The sequence below is a fragment of the Dermochelys coriacea genome, chromosome 1, assembly GCF_009764565.3.
Source record: "Dermochelys coriacea isolate rDerCor1 chromosome 1, rDerCor1.pri.v4, whole genome shotgun sequence".
In the NCBI taxonomy this organism is placed as follows: Eukaryota; Metazoa; Chordata; order Testudines; family Dermochelyidae; genus Dermochelys; species Dermochelys coriacea.
This window is the reverse complement of record NC_050068.2, coordinates 41,949,007-41,967,635: the sequence shown is the minus strand read 5'-3', so window position 1 is coordinate 41,967,635 and position 18,629 is coordinate 41,949,007. Positions and strand designations below refer to the sequence as shown.

The 18,629-nt window shown below is 43.8% G+C and overlaps 1 protein-coding gene across 1 annotated transcript in view; it reads left to right on the top strand.

Annotated features, from left to right (window-relative positions):
• The window catches only part of SACS (sacsin molecular chaperone), a 234,169-nt gene that overhangs the window by 9,076 nt on the left and 206,464 nt on the right, over positions 1-18,629 (top strand). Inside the window, exon 3 of the mRNA XM_043504295.1 lies at positions 1,086-1,203. The gene's annotated coding sequence lies outside the window, so the exon portion shown is untranslated. The remainder of the gene's footprint in view (positions 1-1,085; positions 1,204-18,629) is intronic.

The following is an 18,629-nucleotide window of genomic DNA, read 5'->3' as shown; positions in this document are numbered from 1 at the left end:
AGTTCAGCCCTCTGTGCTTCACTGTAACCCTCTATAAAATAAACATAACATCTTATAGGGTTGTTGTTAGTATTGTATCCAGTGTTGCTGCAGGTTGTCCAGGTGTACCAGTTCCCTGGATTTTGGCAATTGTACCACAAGCTCAGATGCAAGTGTTTGTAGGCACACCAGGCATTAGTGTTTGGTGGGTTCTGATAAATACTTTGAGCAAATGAAGATTCCTTTACCAGGGCTACCAAAAATAAAAGGTGCATATACCTTAGATACAATTGTTTTAATGCTCAGAACAAAGGATAAGTTAGCAGTTCCTAATACAGGTCCTAGAGCAGTCCAGTACCAGGGTAATAAGGTAAGAGCCTTGTCAGGACCTGCCCCTCCGTCCTGCATATAGGCTGCACTTCTTGTCCTCCTGATATGGTATTAAAGAGTAAGTCTGTACAGCTCTCCACATTCTCAGCCTAAGAACTGCCTGGCCTTCTCTCCCCAGCCAGCTACCAGGCTTCTGTTTCCTGCTTTCACATAGTCCCAAATCTCTCCTGCACCTGTCCCCTCTGACTTCAGTCTGTTCTTTTTCTGTACTTGAGTATTTAGGAGCCCTCTACTGGCTGAATGTTGAAGTGGAAATAACCCATTGCATACTGAGTTGTCAGGCTCATTACAGCATTAATTAACGTTTGTGAAAGTGCTTTGAGTTCCTCCTATAAAAGGTGTTATAGAACTGTGAAGTCCTGTTGTTTGGATGTAGATGGTCCAAAATAATATTTTAACATGCATTTTAACATGCAGTTGGGCTCTTTGGTGTTGTGTATAGTAATCAAGATACTAAGGAAAATATTTTGTAAATTTGCAAGGTATGATGTCACAGCTATGAACCAACTTCCAAATAATACATTACTGGAAAAACTAGAAGCAAACTAGAAGTCATTGCATCTTTGTCTAGTTTCCACTTTCTACTCTTCCTTAAATACAGTTACTAAAATTGCTCACTCCTGTTTTAACTTTCATTTATACCCTTCTCCCTACATACACACATTTCTTCTTTTGGGAACACCCGCTGATGACAATTCCATTCCATGTCTCCATAGCAAAACTGGAACTGCCAGCATTGAAATGAAGTGGGAGGATGAGGTATAGAGAGTGGAATGAACCCTCACTGTTCACTTCAAAGGGCTTTCTTTTGGAAACAATGATTGTTTGCAAAAGGTAACACCTTTAGGTCTCTTGGATTTAAATAAAAGTAAAGATTAAAAGGTTTGTTCTTTGTTCTCTGTTTCATAAGCTTTAAAAAGACTGGAAGACTAAGGTTTGTAATCTTAAATTACTGCTAATAATTAATAATTGTACTTGCACTTGCAGAGCATTTTTTTCTATGTGGAGTCCAGCAGTCTGAGAAACCCGCCCTCTCTCTATTCTGCTGATTCCTCACAACTGGATCAGCGGCTGTTATTAACTAATAATAAGAATACTTTGCATTTTTATATTCATTTCCTCTAAATATCTCAAAATACTTTTCAAAAGTCAATAAACATTACTATCCCCATTGTGCGCAAGGAGAACTGATATGTACAAACGTTAAATGACTTTCACACAGCAAGCCAGTGGCAGAGCCAGAAATAGATTGTATGTTTCTTTACTCCCATTTGTTCAAACCATTATAGGCCTTGATCCAGTGAAGATCTTAAGCATGTGCTTAACTTTAAACACATAGGAGTAGTCCTATTAAAGCCAATTGGACTATTCGCTAGGTGTCTGGTCCTGCACCATTGAAATCAATAGGAGTTTTGCCTTTGACTTTAGTAAGAGCAGAATCAAGCCCCAGGACAGTACTCGCACTTAAAGTGAAGAATGTGCTTTGCTGGATCAGGGCCATAAAGATTAGTTATCTAGCCATCGGTATAATGATGGTTCTAGAGAGATGCCTATTGATAGATCATATAAAAACATCAATTTTAAAGGTGTCTACATATAAAAGACTAACAAATTTATTTGAGCAGAAGCTTTCGTGAGCTACAGCTCACAGCTGTAGCTCACGAAAGCTTATGCTCAAATAAATTTGTTAGTCTCTAAGGTGCCACAAGTACTCCTTTTCTTTTTTGCAAATACAGACTAACACGGCTGCTACTCTGATACATACAAAAGGTCTCGTTTTTATTTTGTTAGTATTTTTTTCTGATCTATGTGCGAATTAGTGGTTAGAACATAGGACTGGGAATCAGGAATTGTGGTTTTATCTCTGGCTCTGGCTCTTGCTTTGTGTGACCTGGAGCAAGTCATTTCACCTTACTGGGCCAGATCCTCAACTTGTATAAATTGTCATAACTGAATTGAAATTGATGGAGCAATGACAAGATACACCATCTGAAGATATGGCCCACCATCTGAAGATTTTTCCATTTGTTTAAAAAAAAAATCTCTCATTGGGTATAGAATAATTAAACTTTGTAATAATATATTGAGATCATAGCTGAAAGGTACTATATAAGTGAAAACTATCATGTAGAAAACTATGCATTTACCAAAATATGTTTTTACCACTCTTTTTAAGCATACTTTAATATTAATAAGCATTGCTGAAGCATTGGTGCACTTCTCAGTGTCTGAAGGCAACACAGCCTTTGGCTGTGCTCTCACAAGATATCCAAAGTATTCACCAATGGCAAAGGAATGCACTCATGGTTGTGCCTTATAGCTTAGTTAAGTAAGAAGCTAAGATGTTTTTAAGGGTTTTTAACGCTCTTCACTGAGAGAATCTATTGCAACTTTCCACCTGCTGGGGTTTCTGAAGCTCTTTGCACCAGCATGCAAACTTTAATAATGTAACATTCTTTTCAGAGGTACTGGTACTGTTGTGTTGATGAACTGTCTTCCCCAAGGCTATTGGAGCTAGATCAACAATGTTATTAATGTAGTTAGAACAGGAGCTCTGGATAGACTCAAGTTTTTGAAATTTGTGTTCTTGGAGGATACTTTTAGAGGATTATTTTTTCTCAGTCTAATTTAAATAAATTTATCTCTACATTAGAGTGCCTTTATCTCAGAAACAATTTTGTTATTATTTAATATTTATATTCTGGTATCACCTAAAAGCCTCAAACAGGCTAGGCCATGTAGAGAACTATGTAACATCTAGGTTACAGGAAACAGGAGTACAACCTTAGTCAGAGGTACTGCCTCAGGAGAGAGCCAAAGCCTGTACAGGAGCAGGAGCAGCAGGTCACAGCCAGCAGCCTGGGAGCTGGCTGGGTAGCAGGCAGCCTGGAAGTTCAAGGGCCTGTAAGCAACCGGAGAGCTGGACAGATGCACTCTGCTACTGGCTGGGGGGCAGCAGTAACTGCGGGAGGACAGCATGGAGGTTCTCAGTGAGATTGGCTTAGCCTTATTCTCTTCTACTGGACAATCCTTGGACTGAGAACTTTTGGTTCTTCAAGTGTCCTCTCCATATGCCCACTCCTGGTTGTGCCAGCTGGTGCAGCCTATATGGAGAAACCTCATAGCTGTGTTGCTGGAGCACTCGCGTGCCCTTTTTCGCCTTTGGATCCACCATAGAGAATGTAGGCAGAGTTGTAACAGCTAATAACTAACAAACAATAAGAATGGTCCTTAAGACTAACTATTCCTATTCTGTTTACACTATACTATAATAAGCACTATCTAAGGCACTAACTTCCTGAAAGAAGGATCTGGATCTGAGGAATCCGAAGAGGTTCACATCGATCTGTTGCTGTGTTTGGAATGAACAGAGGTGGTATAGGGTGCCACTCCCCCTTTTGTAGCCTCACCCTCAGAACATTCAGTAGCACTGATGGGGAAGAATAAGGGGGTTGAGCACTCCAACGGTACTGCCGTGAGAAAGTTCTACCTTCTAAGATGCACCAGCTGGCAAAAACAGGAGTGTGAGTATGCAGAGTCCATTTTGAAGAACTCCAATTACAAGTAAGTAACGTCCATTTTATCGTTTCTTTGTAACTTAAAGTAAGTTCCTAGGGCAATTGCTACTTTTATTTCTGGGAGCCCTAGTATAGGAATTCTTTGTTTCTTCATCAGACTGTTGGGTGTGTCTTCACTGCAGAGTTTACCCAAATCTGGGCACCCCAGTATGGGAATCTGGGTTAGCCAAGCCCAGCTGCAGGCATCCACACTGGTAAACCACACTTGAGTTATACCTATACAACCGTGTCCACATTAGCATTGCAGTAACTCAAGTTAGTCACCAGGATTTCTGGGGTCATATCTTATGGTTCTTAACACTGACTAAGCAGGGCCACTTTATGAACTGTTTTACAGTGTATTGTGGAAGCACTTGTCTGTCCTTAGGCCCTGGTGTGAAACAGTTCTTAGCCCTCCAACACCATCGAATAAAAGCACTTTTGGCTGTTAACACTCCTTACGTCTGTCTGTGATCTCCGCTCCAGCAAGTGTCAAAGCATGAATCCAGCTTAGGACTATTCCAGTGAATGGCACTGTTAATGCGCAGCCCATTTCTGCAACTGGAGAAAAATTGAAGGCATGAGAAACAGTGGAAGCCATTTTGACAGCAAGTTGTTACCCTTAGAAGATGACTGTGAGGAGATTATGCAGGCTTGAAACAGATGCGGCAGAGTGGAGCCAGCTGATGGAAGGTTTAATAACTGTGAAATCCCCTTATGCTGACTGGCAGTTCTGGGGCACGGAATCCACAAGCACAGGATGGTGGGACTACATTGTCATGAAGATCTGGGATAACCAGCAGTGGTTCCAGAACTTCTGCATGAGAAAGTATCGGGGGGTAGCCATGTTAGTCTATATCCACAAAAACAATAAGGAGTCCAGTGGCACCTTAAAGACTAACAGATTTATTTGGGCATAAGCTTTCGTGGGCTAGAACCCACTTCATTGGATGCATGGAGTGAAAATTACAGATGCAGGCATTATTATACTGACACATGAAGAGAAGGGAGTTATCTCACAAGTGGAGAACCAGTGTTGACAGGGTCAATTTGATCAGGGTGGATTTAGTCCACTCCCAATAATAGATGAGGAAGTGTCAATTCCAGGAGAGGCAAAGCTGCTTTTGTAATGAGCCAGCCACTCCCAATCCCTATTCAGGCCCAAATTAATGGTGTTAAATTTGCAAATGAATTTTAGTTGTTTCTTTGAAGTCTGTTTCTGAAGTTTTTTGTTCAAGTATACCTACTTTTAAATCTGCTATAGAATTTCCAGGAAGATTGAAGTGTTCTCCTACTGGCTTTTGTATGTTACCATTCCTGATGTCCAATTTGTGTCCATTTATTCTTTTACGTAGGGACTGTCCGGTTTGGCCAATGTACATGGCAGAGGGGCATTGCTGACACATGATGGCATATATCACATTGGTAGATGTGCAGGTGAACGAGCCTCTGATAGTGTGGCTGATGTGAGTAGGTCCTATGATGGTGTCCCTTGAATAGATATGTGGACAGAGTAAATGATGGGCTTTGTTGCAAAGTTAGGTTCCTGAGTTAGTGTTTCTGTGGTGTGATGTGTAGTTGCTAGAGAGTATTTGCTTCAGGTTGGGGGTTTGTCTGTAAGCGAGGACTGGCCTGTCTCCCAAGATCTGTGATAGTTAGGGATCGTTTTCCAGGATAGGTTGTAGATCGTTGATAATGTGCTGGAGAGGTTTTAGCTGGGGGCAGCATGTGATGGCTAGTGGTGTTCTGTTATTTTCTTTGTTGGGCCTGTCCTGTAGTAGGTGATTTCTGGGTACTCTTCTGGCTCTGTCAGTCTGTTTCCTCACTTCCCCAGGTGGGTATTGTAGTTTTAAGAATGCTTGATAAAGATCTTGTAGGTGTTTGTCTCTGTCTGAGGGATTGGAGCAAATTTGGTTGTATCTTAGGGCTTGGCTGTAGACAATGGATCATGTGATGTGCCTCCAGCTTCCATCCAGGACACATCACTTGATCCATTGTCTACAGCCAAGCCCTAAGGTACAAACAAATTTGCTCCAATCCCTCAGACAGAGACAAACACCTACAAGATCTTTATCAAGCATAGATTAAAACCAAGAAGTCCAGAGAGGTGATGCTCTGGTACCTACCTACAGAATTCGCTCTGTTCTGTGTTGGAACTCACCCACTTGGTACATGGTGGTGCAGACTCCAGTCAAAGAGGACACCTTTGGACACCTGCCCCTTGAAGTGATTCAGAGTGGAGGCATTATTCTCTGTTTCCAGTGCTGTGAAAGAGGCAGAAGTCAGATACCTTGCATTCTTTTAAGCTTAAGAAGCCTTTTTCATTGAGTAGGTCTCATTTTCTGATGGATGCCCCCAGGACAAGTCAGGTACCAAGGTCAGAGCATCAGTTCTGGCTTCCCACTCTCTAGTACCACATAATTCCTCAGCAACACATGGAGAGTTATTGACTCTGGTATCATCTTCAGTACCATTGAGGCTGATTGAATTTTGGGGGCCTTTGGTGTCGACTTTGCTCTTGTGTGCTGCTATCCACCCAATGCTCTCGGTGCTGACAACACCAGAGGAGTACTCAGCGGCCAAAGACCTCTTCTGTCTTTTGGTACTGGACTCTTCTTCTTCAAGATGTAGCAGTCTCAGCACTATCTTCTTTGTTGCAAGTGCTGGTACCATCTGCATCCTAGGCACCAGCTCATTTGACATTGGCTTCTGCACAGCAACCCTTGGTACCTACAGCTGCTACCAAGACTTCGGCACAACTTTAACTCAGCTTTTGGTCCATCTATAGGTAGCGAGTTCCCTGGATATCCAGATGAAAATGGTGAAGGACAATCCATATAAATTAGTGTATACCTTCCATGCTTCAGGAGCTGGTAGAGTAGCTCTACCAATTAATGAAATTATCCTAGAGCCCACAAAAATTGGCAGTCTCTTGCATTTCTTCCACCCATGGCTAAGAGAACAGAGAGGAGGCACCAAGAACACTTCTGTTCATACCCCACCCTAGGATTTTTGGTAGTGACTATGGTCAATGAAAACTCAAGGCAAGACATTCCAAATCCACCTCTAAAAATAAAGAATATAAAAAACTAGAATTGCAAATCACCAGCCTCTTTTAGCCAGATACGATTTTTCTGTTGGGGATAATATGGCTAAATTTGTGGGACAAATTACTTGATGAGGCCAAACAAAAGTATCAGGACATGCTTAATAAAAGCTTTCTGGTACTAGAACCTCACTTCAGACAGTCTTAGTGAAAACTCTGCAGATTAGTGTGATGGCAGTTATAATCATGATGCATCATTCCTCTTGGCTGCAATCATCTGAGATCTAGCAGAGGTCCAGCCGATGATTGAGAAGTGTCCATTTGATGGTCTTAATTTGTTTTCTGGGAAGACGGATGAAGTGCTGCATTCACTAAAAGACACTAGCGCAACACTTACGATTCTGGGCATTTACACCTCTGGTCTTAAGAGGAAGCAGTTGTGTCCTCATACTAAGCAGAGGCATCCTTCTTATACACCAAGTTACTCTGAGTAAATGAAGAGATGTCATAAGCCCCAAAGAAGGAGACTGCCATCTCCTGCTTCTGTTCACCTTCATCTAGGAAACTTGCAACCTTGAAAGAGTCTTTTTGACTCCCTAATTGAGGCCAGTGTACCAGTTTGTCAGGATCTAATTTCTCCTGTCCCTCCCTTTGGCAACAGGGCATGTCAGTGCTTTTGCCTGTGCAGAGAATCAAGTTTATGGGAGCCGTTCTTGACTCCAGTTTGGCAAGGGCACACTTATCCCAGGCCAAATTTGGAGAAATATTGGACCTGTGCCTAGGCCTCAAGATCCATCCTTGTACAACAGTAAGGAATTGCCTGAGACTTCTAGGCAGCTTGCACGTATGTGACTCAACATGCCAGATTTCACCTGAGAGTCATGCAGGGGTGGTTGAAGTCTGTCTACCATCCATCTCGTCATGCACTGGACATGTTGACTCATGTATCTGCAAGTGTGTTGTAATCCTTAGATTGGTGGATGGACCCTACCTGTGTATGCAAAGGGTTCCCTTTTTCCCTGACTCTACTCTCCAGGACTTTGATCACAGATGCCTCATCCATACAATAGGGGGCTCACTCAGGGGACCTAAGCAACCAGGGACCTAGATCAGATCAAGAACTCTCTCTCCACATAAATGTTCAAGCAATGAGCAATTCATCTGGCATGTTGGGTTTCCCTTCAGCGTATCAAAGGTTGTACCATGCAGGTCCTCTCAGACAACGTTGCAGCTACGTTCTTGAATAGGCAGGGAGATGCCAAGTCAGATCACCTTTGTCAAGAGGCAATGGATTTCTGGGTTATTTTAATAAAAAATGCTGTCATACTCAAAGCCTCACATCTCCTGCATGATCAGAAATGTCCAGTAGATCATCTCAGCAGAACCTTCATTAGGAATCACAAATGGGTCCTCAAACTGAACATAGTCAAATCTATTTTTCAGGCTTGGGGAATTCCAGAGACCTATCTGATTGATATGCGATTGAATAGGAAATGTCACCTGTTCTGTTCCAGGCAGGTCAGAGCCCAGAATTTATTTCAGATCCTTTCCTTCTGTTGTGAAAGGACAAGCTCTTGTATGTCTTTCCTCCAAGGGTGTAATGCAAACTCAGACAGGATTATGCCACTCTAATCCCGATAGCACCAGCCTGGCCTTGGCAGCACTGGTTCTCAGACCTCTTTAGTCTCTCCACCTGGGATCCCATAATTTTGCCTCAAGTCACAGATATAATTTCACAGAACCCTGGCCAGGTGCTACATCCCAACCCTCCCAGCCTCTGACAGCTTGGATAGTCAGCAGTTAATAGCTCAGGAGACTGACTGTGCCCTAGAGGTTCAAAACATTCTCTTAAACAGTAGAAAACCATCTACCAGATACACTTACATGATAAAATTGAAGCATTTCTCTGTGTGGTCCCAGGAGTAGGGTACTCCTCCTTCTGCACACCTTTTTCTGCAATATTTACTTCACTTAAAGGGAAAAGGGTTCTCCCTGAGTTCCCTGAGAGTTCACTTGGTGGTTGTTTCTGCATTCCATACTCCTATCTCTTTATTGCCAACCCAGTGACTGTACAATTTTTAAAGGGTTCTTCTTTTGTATGGCTTAAACGTAGCAATGTGAGATGTCCAAATCTAGGCTGGCAATCCACTTAGTTTGTTTCAGGAGATGTGAAGTGGATGGTAGAGTTACCATCAGGATATGATTGTTTCAGACATTGATTAATGAGGTGTTTCGTAGGGTGAAATCCGTTTCCGCAGTCACACATAAGATTGTGTCTCAGTCCCCATTAATGGAGAAGGTAGACACATCTTCTATGTGATATGCAGATACCATTCAAAGTGGACCATGTTTTCTATGGGTGTGAAAAGCCACTGGGTTCTTCAGTTGGGTCCTTGATGAGGTGTTTATTTGGGATGTTGGCATCTTTCCACCTTGGTTGCTGTGGATCTCCAGAGGAAAACCCCAAATCTTTGAGCTCTTGAGTGGCAAGCCAAAAAGGTTTCCTGGATTTGAGTTGAAATCTCAGTATATTATTTAAGTTGCCATAAATGAACAATCCTTGTTCCCTTGAATACAATGGAACCCTTGAAAAATTCTCGTAATAATCTGCATAACTTTGTTAAATTGACAAAAGATGTGTGAGAGCTGTGTGTCCAGATGGGGGTGAGCTATATTCTACACTAGAGTAGACAAGAGCCAGTGAGGTTTTTGCATTGGCTCCCTAAATCATTCCTGACAGTTTCTGGATGAGAGTTACATGCATCTTTATTTTGCCATGAATGTATTTCCAGTGCTGGTGGTATGTGGAGCTTAGGTCTAATGTAACACCCAAGATATTTTAGGGTGGGATCGTGTCTTATCTGCTGTCCATAGAAATCTATGTGCAGTTCTGCCTTAGCCTTTCAATTGTTTGGCTAAAATGCTGACACAGCAGTCTTAGTTAGGGTTGCTTTTAGCTGCTAGTATAAGAAATATTCTTCCATGATTCTAAGGTTCTTAGTTAGGATTTGTTTTACGGTAGGTAAATCCCATGCCTGTGTGGCCAAAGCAATTGTCATCAGCATAAACAAATTTCTGTGATGATGTTTGGGGAAGGTTGCTGGTGTAGATATTAAACAGGATCCATGCTAACAGATCCCTGTAATAGGCTATCATTGAGAGTGCATGGCCTGCTGACCTGGTCATCAAGGAAAACATGAAACATACAGTTGCTCAGAACTTCTCAAAAGAATTTTATCACTGCATTGCATGGCATAATTTTGTTGGTTGTCAGGAGGAGGCCACTGCTCCACATGGTGTTGTAGGCAGCAGATAAGTGTAAGATAGTTGCCTCAGTCTTGAGTTTTTGCTGGAATCCCGCCTCAGTGTGTGTTGTTGAGACTAATACTTGGTCAATGTAGTTGCAGCCTGGTCTGAAACCCGCTTGTTCATTCAGGAACATGGTTTCTACAAGCAATATGATTCTTGACAGTAATATTCCTTCCATGAGCTTGTATGAGGTGTAGAGGAGTGACAGAAAACTGTATGATGAGGGATTACTGGCAATAAGCCTTGTGCCAATATAGCCTTGTGCCAGATCCTCAGGATGAGCCCTGAGGAATGGATAATAGTGTGCCAGCCATTTCTATCCCTGGGCTTCAAGGTTTTTAAGAAATTCTGGAAAGACACCATCAGGTCCTTCAGCTTTCATGAGTGAGAGGGTTTATTTACCTCCTCAACTGTGAAGGCCAATGATATGGGCGAGGAGACGGGTAGTTAGCTTGACTCTTTGTTGGAGCTCTCTGCACACTTTGCACTTGGTATACTTGTCCTTTGGAGCTTTTGTGTTCATAAGGAGTATTCTTGTGATCACATCAGCTGAGACTTCAGCCTTTTAATATTTTACTGGTTTGCAGCCAGAAGCTGATGAAACAGTATTCAAGGTTTGCAGCTGGAGTGAGTGAACTCCAGCACTTCAGCCATCTTGATCTATCTTTGATGGCTGCACTAAATTCAATGAGTCTAAGATTTGGGTCATCAAACTTTTGGTACTCCTATAGTAGTCTTTCTGTTTCCGGTTTTCATCATGGGGTGTATCCTTTTCAGTAGCCATAAGATTGGTTTTTTTTCTTGTGGATATTTGGATAAGCTGGGTGAAATGACAGAAATTTTCAGGCTTCAGGGGAATCTCATTGGTGGTGGCCTCAATTGTCACAGTGAATCTTGGCCAATTTGTCTTTCGAAAATTTCATTGCAATTTGGGCTACGACATGATACTGGGATTTCAATCCCAATGTGGATTATCACGAGTTGATGCTGGCTATGTGGAAAGTAGCCAAGAATAGTTCTGGAGGGTGTTGTTAGGAATTCCAAACTGATCTTTGGTGAGGAAACAGATATCTGGCTTGTAGTCTCTGTTGCAGTGGACAGTATCTCTGTCTTCTGCATGAAAAAGAAGCTATGTATGAAAAAGAAGCTATGTATCTTTGTTTGATGACCATTCCACAAGTGCTTTGTCGGCATTATCATTACTATTATAGTACCACATCATGTAGTGGCTATTGAAATAATATATAGCTGAAGGTCAGTGATTGTGCCCACCTAGGGGGTGCAGAGAAACATTCGGGGGGCATAGTGGGCCCAGGCCAGCCCCCATGGGGGGGCGGGGAGGGAGCAGCACTGAGCCCCACTCTGGCCCTGGCCCTGACCCTGGCCCTGTCCCCCAGCCATGTCTTTGCTCCTGGCCCCATCTCCCAGCTGCAGCTCTGGCCCCAACTGTGGCTTCATACCTGGCTGCAGTTCTGGCCCTGGCTGCAGCCCCAGTTCCTCCCCCTAGCCTCAGGCCCTGGCTCAACCGTGGCTCTGCTCCCGGCTGGGGCCCCAGCCCCACCCCCAGCTGCAACTCTGGTTCCTGGCCTGGCTGCGGCTCCAGCCCTCGGCCCTGACCATGGCCCTGCTCCCAGCCATGGCCCCAGCCCCAACTGTGGTCCCGCTCCCAGCCACAGATCCCAACTGTGCCTTGGGGGGAGGGGGAGGGGTGGGGCGGACAGGGGTGAGGTAGGTTAAAGGTAAAAAGTTTGGGGACGACTGCTGTGGGTAATGGGGGAGAAGGACAGTCTGTATTCGGTGGTTTATTTACTTGAACCACCATTACCTTGCTGCTTATTTTGGAGATGGTGAAAGTTCTGGAATTGCTCTTGGCATCTATCATGTCATAGTCCTTGATGTCTTGATTGATGTATTAACAAAGATGTATTACATGTATTAACATGTTTCAGGTGACGGAGGGAGGCAATGAGACTATAACCAGCAATATGGTAGCATGGTTTTTGAGTGTCATCTTACAAATGGGTTTTTGAAGGGCAATGATATCAAACATGTTGTCTCGCCTATTAAGAGCTAAATAGTTGTTTTTAAATTCATTGGGATGTACATTCAACATTCATCTAACAAATTCTTAGAGCCGGGCCTATGATTCTCTTGAAGTGGCATTTTTTGCAGAGTAACTGTTTCCATTGCAGGTGAATCTGAGATTTTGCTGAGGGACATTGAGATCACAGAATCATAGAAGATTAGGGTTGGAAGAAACCTCTAGTCCAACCCCCTGCTCAAAGAAGGACCAACCCCAACTAAATCATCCCAGCCAGGGCTTTGTTAAGCAGGTCTTTAAAAACCTCGAAAGAATGCAGATTCCATCACCTCCCTAGGTAACCTATTCTAGTGCTTCACCACCCTCCTAGTGAAATTCTTTTTTCCTAATATCTAACTTAGACCTCCCCCACAGCAACTTGAGACATTGCTCCTTGTTCTATCATCTGCCACCATTGAGAACAGCCTAGCTCCATCCTCTTTGGAACTCCCTACCCCACCCCTTTCAGGTAGTTGAAGGCTGCTATCAAATCCCCCCTCACTCTTCTCTTCTGCAGACTAAATAAGTTCAGTTCCCTCAGCCTCTCCTCATAAGTCATGTGCCCCAGGCTCCTAATAATTTTCGTTGCCCTCCGTTGGTCTCTCTCCAATTTGTCCACATCCTTTCCGTAGTGGGGACCCCAAAACTGGATGCAGTTCTCCAGATGTGGCCTCACCAGTGTCGAATAGAGGGGAATAATCACTTCCCTCGATCTGCTGGCAATGCTCCTACTAATGCAGCCCAATATGCCATTAGCCTTCTTGGCAACAAGGGCACACTGTTGACTCGCATCCAGCTTCTCGTCCACTGTAATCCCCAGGTCCTTTTCTGCAGAACTGCTGCTTAGGCAGTCGGTCCCCAGCCTGTGGCAGTGCATGGGATTCTTCCTTCCTAAGTGCAGGATTCTGCACTTGTCCTCTTTGAACCTCATCAGATTTCTTTTGGCCCAATCCTCCAATTTATCTAGGTCACTCTGGATCCTATCCCTACCCTCTGTCCTATCTACCTCTCCCCACAGCTTAGTGTCATCCGCGAACTTACTGAGGGTGCAATTCATCCCATCATCCAGATCGTTAATGAAGATGTTGAATAAAACTGAGTCTAGGACAAACCTATGGGGCACTCCACTTGATTCTGGCTGCCAACTAGACATCTAGCCATTGATCACTACCTGTTGAGCCCGACAATCTAGCCAGCTTTCTATCCACCTTATATTCCATTCATCCAATTCATACTTTTTTAACTTGCTGGCAAGAATACTGTGGGAGACCATATCAAAAAATTGGTTAAAGTCAAGATATATCATGTCCTCTGCTTTCCCCATATCCACAGAGTCAGTTATCTCATCATAGAAGGCAATTAGGTTGGTCAGGCATGACTTGCCCTTGGTGAATCCATGATCACCTTCCTCTCTTCCAAGTGCTTCAAAATGGATTCCTTGAGGACCTGCTTCATGATTTTTCCAGGGACTGAGGTGAGGCTGACCAGTCTGTAGTTCCTCAGGTTCTCCTTCTTCCCTTTTTCCAATCGTCCAGTCCCCTTCCAGTCCCCACCCCCCTTCACCTGATTGCCACAAGTTTTCAAAGATAATGGCTAATGGCTCTGCAATCACATCAGCCAACTCTCTCAGCACCCTCAGATGCATTAGATCCGGCTCCATGGACTTGTGCATGTCCAGCTTTTCTAAATAGTCCTTAACCTGTTCTTTCACCACTGAGAGCTGCTCATCTACTCCCCATACTGTGCTGCCCAGTGTAGCAATCTGGGAGCTGACATTGTCTGTGAAGACTGAGGCAAAAAAAGCACTGAGTACTTAAGCTTTTTCCACATCATCTGTCATTAGGTTGTCTCCCCCATTCAGTCAGGTTCCCTCCCACACTTTTCCTGACCACAGTCTTGTTGCTAACATACTTGTAGAAACCCTTCTTGTTACCCTTCACATCCCTTGCTAGCTGCAACTCCAATTGTGCTTTGGCCTTCCTGATTACACCCGTGCATGCTCGAGCAATATTTTTATACTCCTCCCTAGTCATTTGTCCAAGTTTCCACTTCTTGTAAGCTTCCTTTTTGTGTTCAAGCTCACCAAAGATTTCTCTGTTAAGCCAAGCTGGTCGCCTGCCATATTTGCTATTCTTTCTGCACATTGGGATGGTTTGTTCCTGCAACCTCAATAAGGCTTCTTTAAAATACATGAAGCTCTCCTGGACTCCTTTTCCCCTCATATTAGCCTCCCAAAGGATCCTGCCTATCAGCTCCCTTAGGGAGCCAAAGTCTGCTTTTCTGAAGTCCAGGGTCCATATTCTGCTGCTCTCCTTTCTTCCTTTTGTCAGGATCCTGAACTTGACCATCTCATGATCACTGCTGCCCAGGTTACCACCCACTTCTACTTCTCTGACCAATTCTTCCCTGTTTGAGAGCAGCGGGTCAAGAGTAGCACAACCCCTAGTTGGTTTCTTCAGCGCTTGCATAGGAGGTCGTCCCCAGCACTCTCCAAAAAGTTCCTGTATTGCTCTCCCTGCAGATGTCAGGGTGATTGAAATCCCCCATGAGAACAGAGAAACTTCTGTTGTCTGAAGAAAGTCTCATCTACTTCATCCTCCTGGTCTGGTGGTTTATAGTAGACACCCACCACAGCATCACCCTTGTTGCTCTTGCCTCTAAACTTAACCCAAAGACTCTCAACATGGTTTTCTCCAGTTCGATACTGGAGCTATGAGTAATCATACTGCTCTCTTACATACTGTGCAACTCAACCTTTTCTTTCCCGCCTGTCCTTCCTGAACAGTTTATACCCATCCATGACAGTGCTTCAGACATGTGAGTTACCCCACCAAGTCTTTGTTATTCCAATCACATCATAGTTCCTTGACTGTGCCAGGACTTCCAATTCTTCCTGTTTGTTTCCCAGGCTTCTTGCATTTGTATACAGAAACCTAAGATAACTAGCTGATAGCCCTACTTTTTCAGAATGAATCAGGAGTGTTTCCTCCCAGTATCCCACTTCCCCACTTACTTCAGGGTTTAGGTCACCATCCCCTGGCAAACCTAGTTTAAAGCCCTCCTCACTAGGTTAGCAAGCCTGCCTGTGAAGATGCTCTTCTCTCTCATTGTTAGGTGGATCCCATCCTTTCCTAGCAATTCTCCTTCCTTGAACAACATCCCATGGTTGAAGAATCCAAAGCAGTCTCTCCAACACCACCTGCGCAACCACGCATTTACCGCCACAATTAAATGGTCCCTACCTGGGCCTTTTCCTTCAACAGGGAGGAAGGACAAGAACATGACTTGAGCCTCAAGCTCCTTTATCCTTCTTCCACGTAGTCTGCAGTGACCCTCTCAAGGTCATTCTTGGCAGTATCATTGGTGCCCACGTGGAGAAGTAGGAAGGGATAGCGGTCCAAGGGCTTGATCAGTCTCAGCAGACACTTGTTCACATTCTGAATTCTAGCTCCAGGCAAGCAGCACACTTTTTGAGTTTTGAATTTTTTTTTAAATTTTTAACTAATGTGGTGTCAGACTTCCACTTTAATCAGTCTGATTACTAGCTTTTTTCCCAAAGCCTCACTCTCAGGAGGATGAAGAGATGCTCCATACTTTGGACATCTGCAAGGCATTAGCCTTTCACTTGGACAAGACTGAACAGTTTAGATTGTTTCCTCACATGTTTGTTTCCTTTGCTGACAGAATGAAGGTGTCTCTTCACAGACAATATTTTACTGGCTCTCATCCTCCATATTGCTGTGCTATGACATTGCTAAGGTTCCTGCACCTGAGAGAGTTTTTGCACATTTAAGGTCCCTGTGGTGTTAACCAGTTTTTACCAAAATATCCCTGGTTTTTACAAAAGCTATTCAGTTTTTTCCCCACCCGAATTTTGAACCACACAAGTCCAGGAAAATGCTGATTGTTAGAAAATTAAATACATTGCATTAGGTAGATGTGTTTATATTAATAATAAATTAGTCTAGGTGTAAATGAAATGTTGTCTGAAGCAAGGCAATGTAGTGGAAGATACACAAACACACACACATACACATGCATATGTGTACATACTGTTAATGTACAGAGCATGAAATAACTAAAGCATTAAACTGCTCTTACTTTCAATAGTCTTACTTTTCTCTATTTGTTGATTTTTTCTGTCCTCCTGTCCCCTAATATTAATCCCAATATTTAACAAGAAAAGCATGAAGTTAATTTTTTGCACCAGTTTTCACCCTTGTAAAACATTTTATAATAAACACCAATACATTCTTTGGAAATTTTAAACAAAATAAAAACTGAAAACGAAAGGTCTTGGAGCATATCCTACAAGAGAACAAGTACCATCTACAGTGCTCAGTCAGATGCCCATCAGTGACATTTGCAGTGATGCAACTTGGTCACCTTTATCATTTGTACATACTTTCACTAGCTGTTATGCTAACACCAAAGCCTCAGGAGAGGATGCTAAATTTGGAAGATTTGTGCTGCAGTTCTTGTTCAGGTAGATTCTGAAATCCTCCTCCATTCTGAACTGCTTGTGAGTCACTGTGTCAGAGTGCTGTGCAACAGCTGCTGAGCCAGCATTCTGATCCCTTCAACTGCAATTTGGTTGTCTTGAAGCATATGTGACTGTGCAAACTGTGCCCAATTGATAAATTGGGATGACTGGAGAGAGTTAAAATGCTAATTAATTCATTTGCCCAGAGGATGCACAAGGCACAGGAAGGAAGTGTGCAATGGGGGCAGAGAGAGAGCAAGAGCCACAAGAAATCTTCCCCTCTTTGCCTCAGGAGCTAAGTGCTCCATGGTACATGATGCTGCATAGTCTGTAAAGGTGGCAGGAAACAACAGTGTAAATAAATCACACCTGGTGTTTCACCAGAAGAAGGTGTCCAACCCATTTATGAGCTAGAAGGTAGGCAGGAGTGAGCCCATCCTGTCACATGTGAGAGTTTGCCAGGATCTTAGCCAGCACAAGGGTTCTGTAGTAGATACAGAAAACTCTGCTAAGTTTCCAGCAGTCTCAACATCTGGAGAGGTAAGCATTGCTTGCCCGGCAAGCTGAGCAACAAAAGAGCCTGCAGGACTTTACAAGAGAACAAGCCAACATGCAGCAGTAGCTTTTACAGAAGGTGGTGAGTCCTATGTCGGGGAATGGCAACCAGGCACAGGCCTGGGTCTGTATAAGATGGGCCCTGACAATGACCCTGATGCATTCCTGGGTACCTCTGAGAGGGTGCCCACATGGGTGCAGGCTGAGACAGGGAAACCTAGGCCCTGCTGCTAGTCCCCTATTTGATTGGGGAAGCTGGACGATGAGCAAGGCAGAGACTAAAAGGGTGTCAAGTTGGCCATCCTAGATCAAGTCAGCCTCTCCACAAAGAAACACTGCCAAAAATTCCAAGGTGTGAGGTAGACTGGGTGGGGTATGATGGCCCCAGGCATTCACCCCAAAATTGATGGATTGGGCCGTTCATTGGGTGAGGCCAGATACCCAAGTGGTAGGGGAAGTAATGGATGCTTTGGTGTTTGGAACAGTTCTTTCAGGACCCCCCTGAGCATATGAAGCTGGGGGTTAGACAGCATTAACTGGGCACTTTGGATGTGGAGGTAAAATTGAAAGTAGCATTCCTGTACTTGTGGAGGTGGACCTTCCCAGCAAAGCGAGCTAACCCTATAGAGGACTGGAACTTGATAGGAAGTTTGGGGAATCCACCACTGCCAAGGGCATGGCGAAGAAGAACAAAGAGTCCAGACATGCTGCGGCCAGAGTTTGCCCCATGACATTTCCAGTGTGGGTGTCAGCGACACACAAAAAAGGATTGCTTGTACATGGAATGTAGTTTTGCAGCTGAGCCTGGACAGAAGGAAAGAAAAAGGGAAGAAGTTGTCCACTATTACTGGACAAATGAAAGGGTCTTGGTAGACATGGCCTCTGCTTGCTCCCTCATCTGATGACAGTTGGTGAAACTTCACTGGCTGGTTCCAGGACCAAGTGTGAGAATAGTATGTGTCTGTGGGGATAAAAGCACTGTCCTATGGCAGATATGCCCCTGGAAGTCTGGGGGAGAGTTAATTGGAAGCAAGTGGGATAAGGAACAGATTACCCCCACTGTATTATATTTCCTATTAGGAAAACAAGATGGTGTTGGGACCCCAGGCAGGGAAACAGAAAACCCAAGAGAGAGAAAATGAAGCCCAAAGGGAAGGGAAAAAACAAAAACAAATAATCATTGGCAGATTTAGAACACTGTAGACAACAGAGCCTAATTAAGGTGAAAGG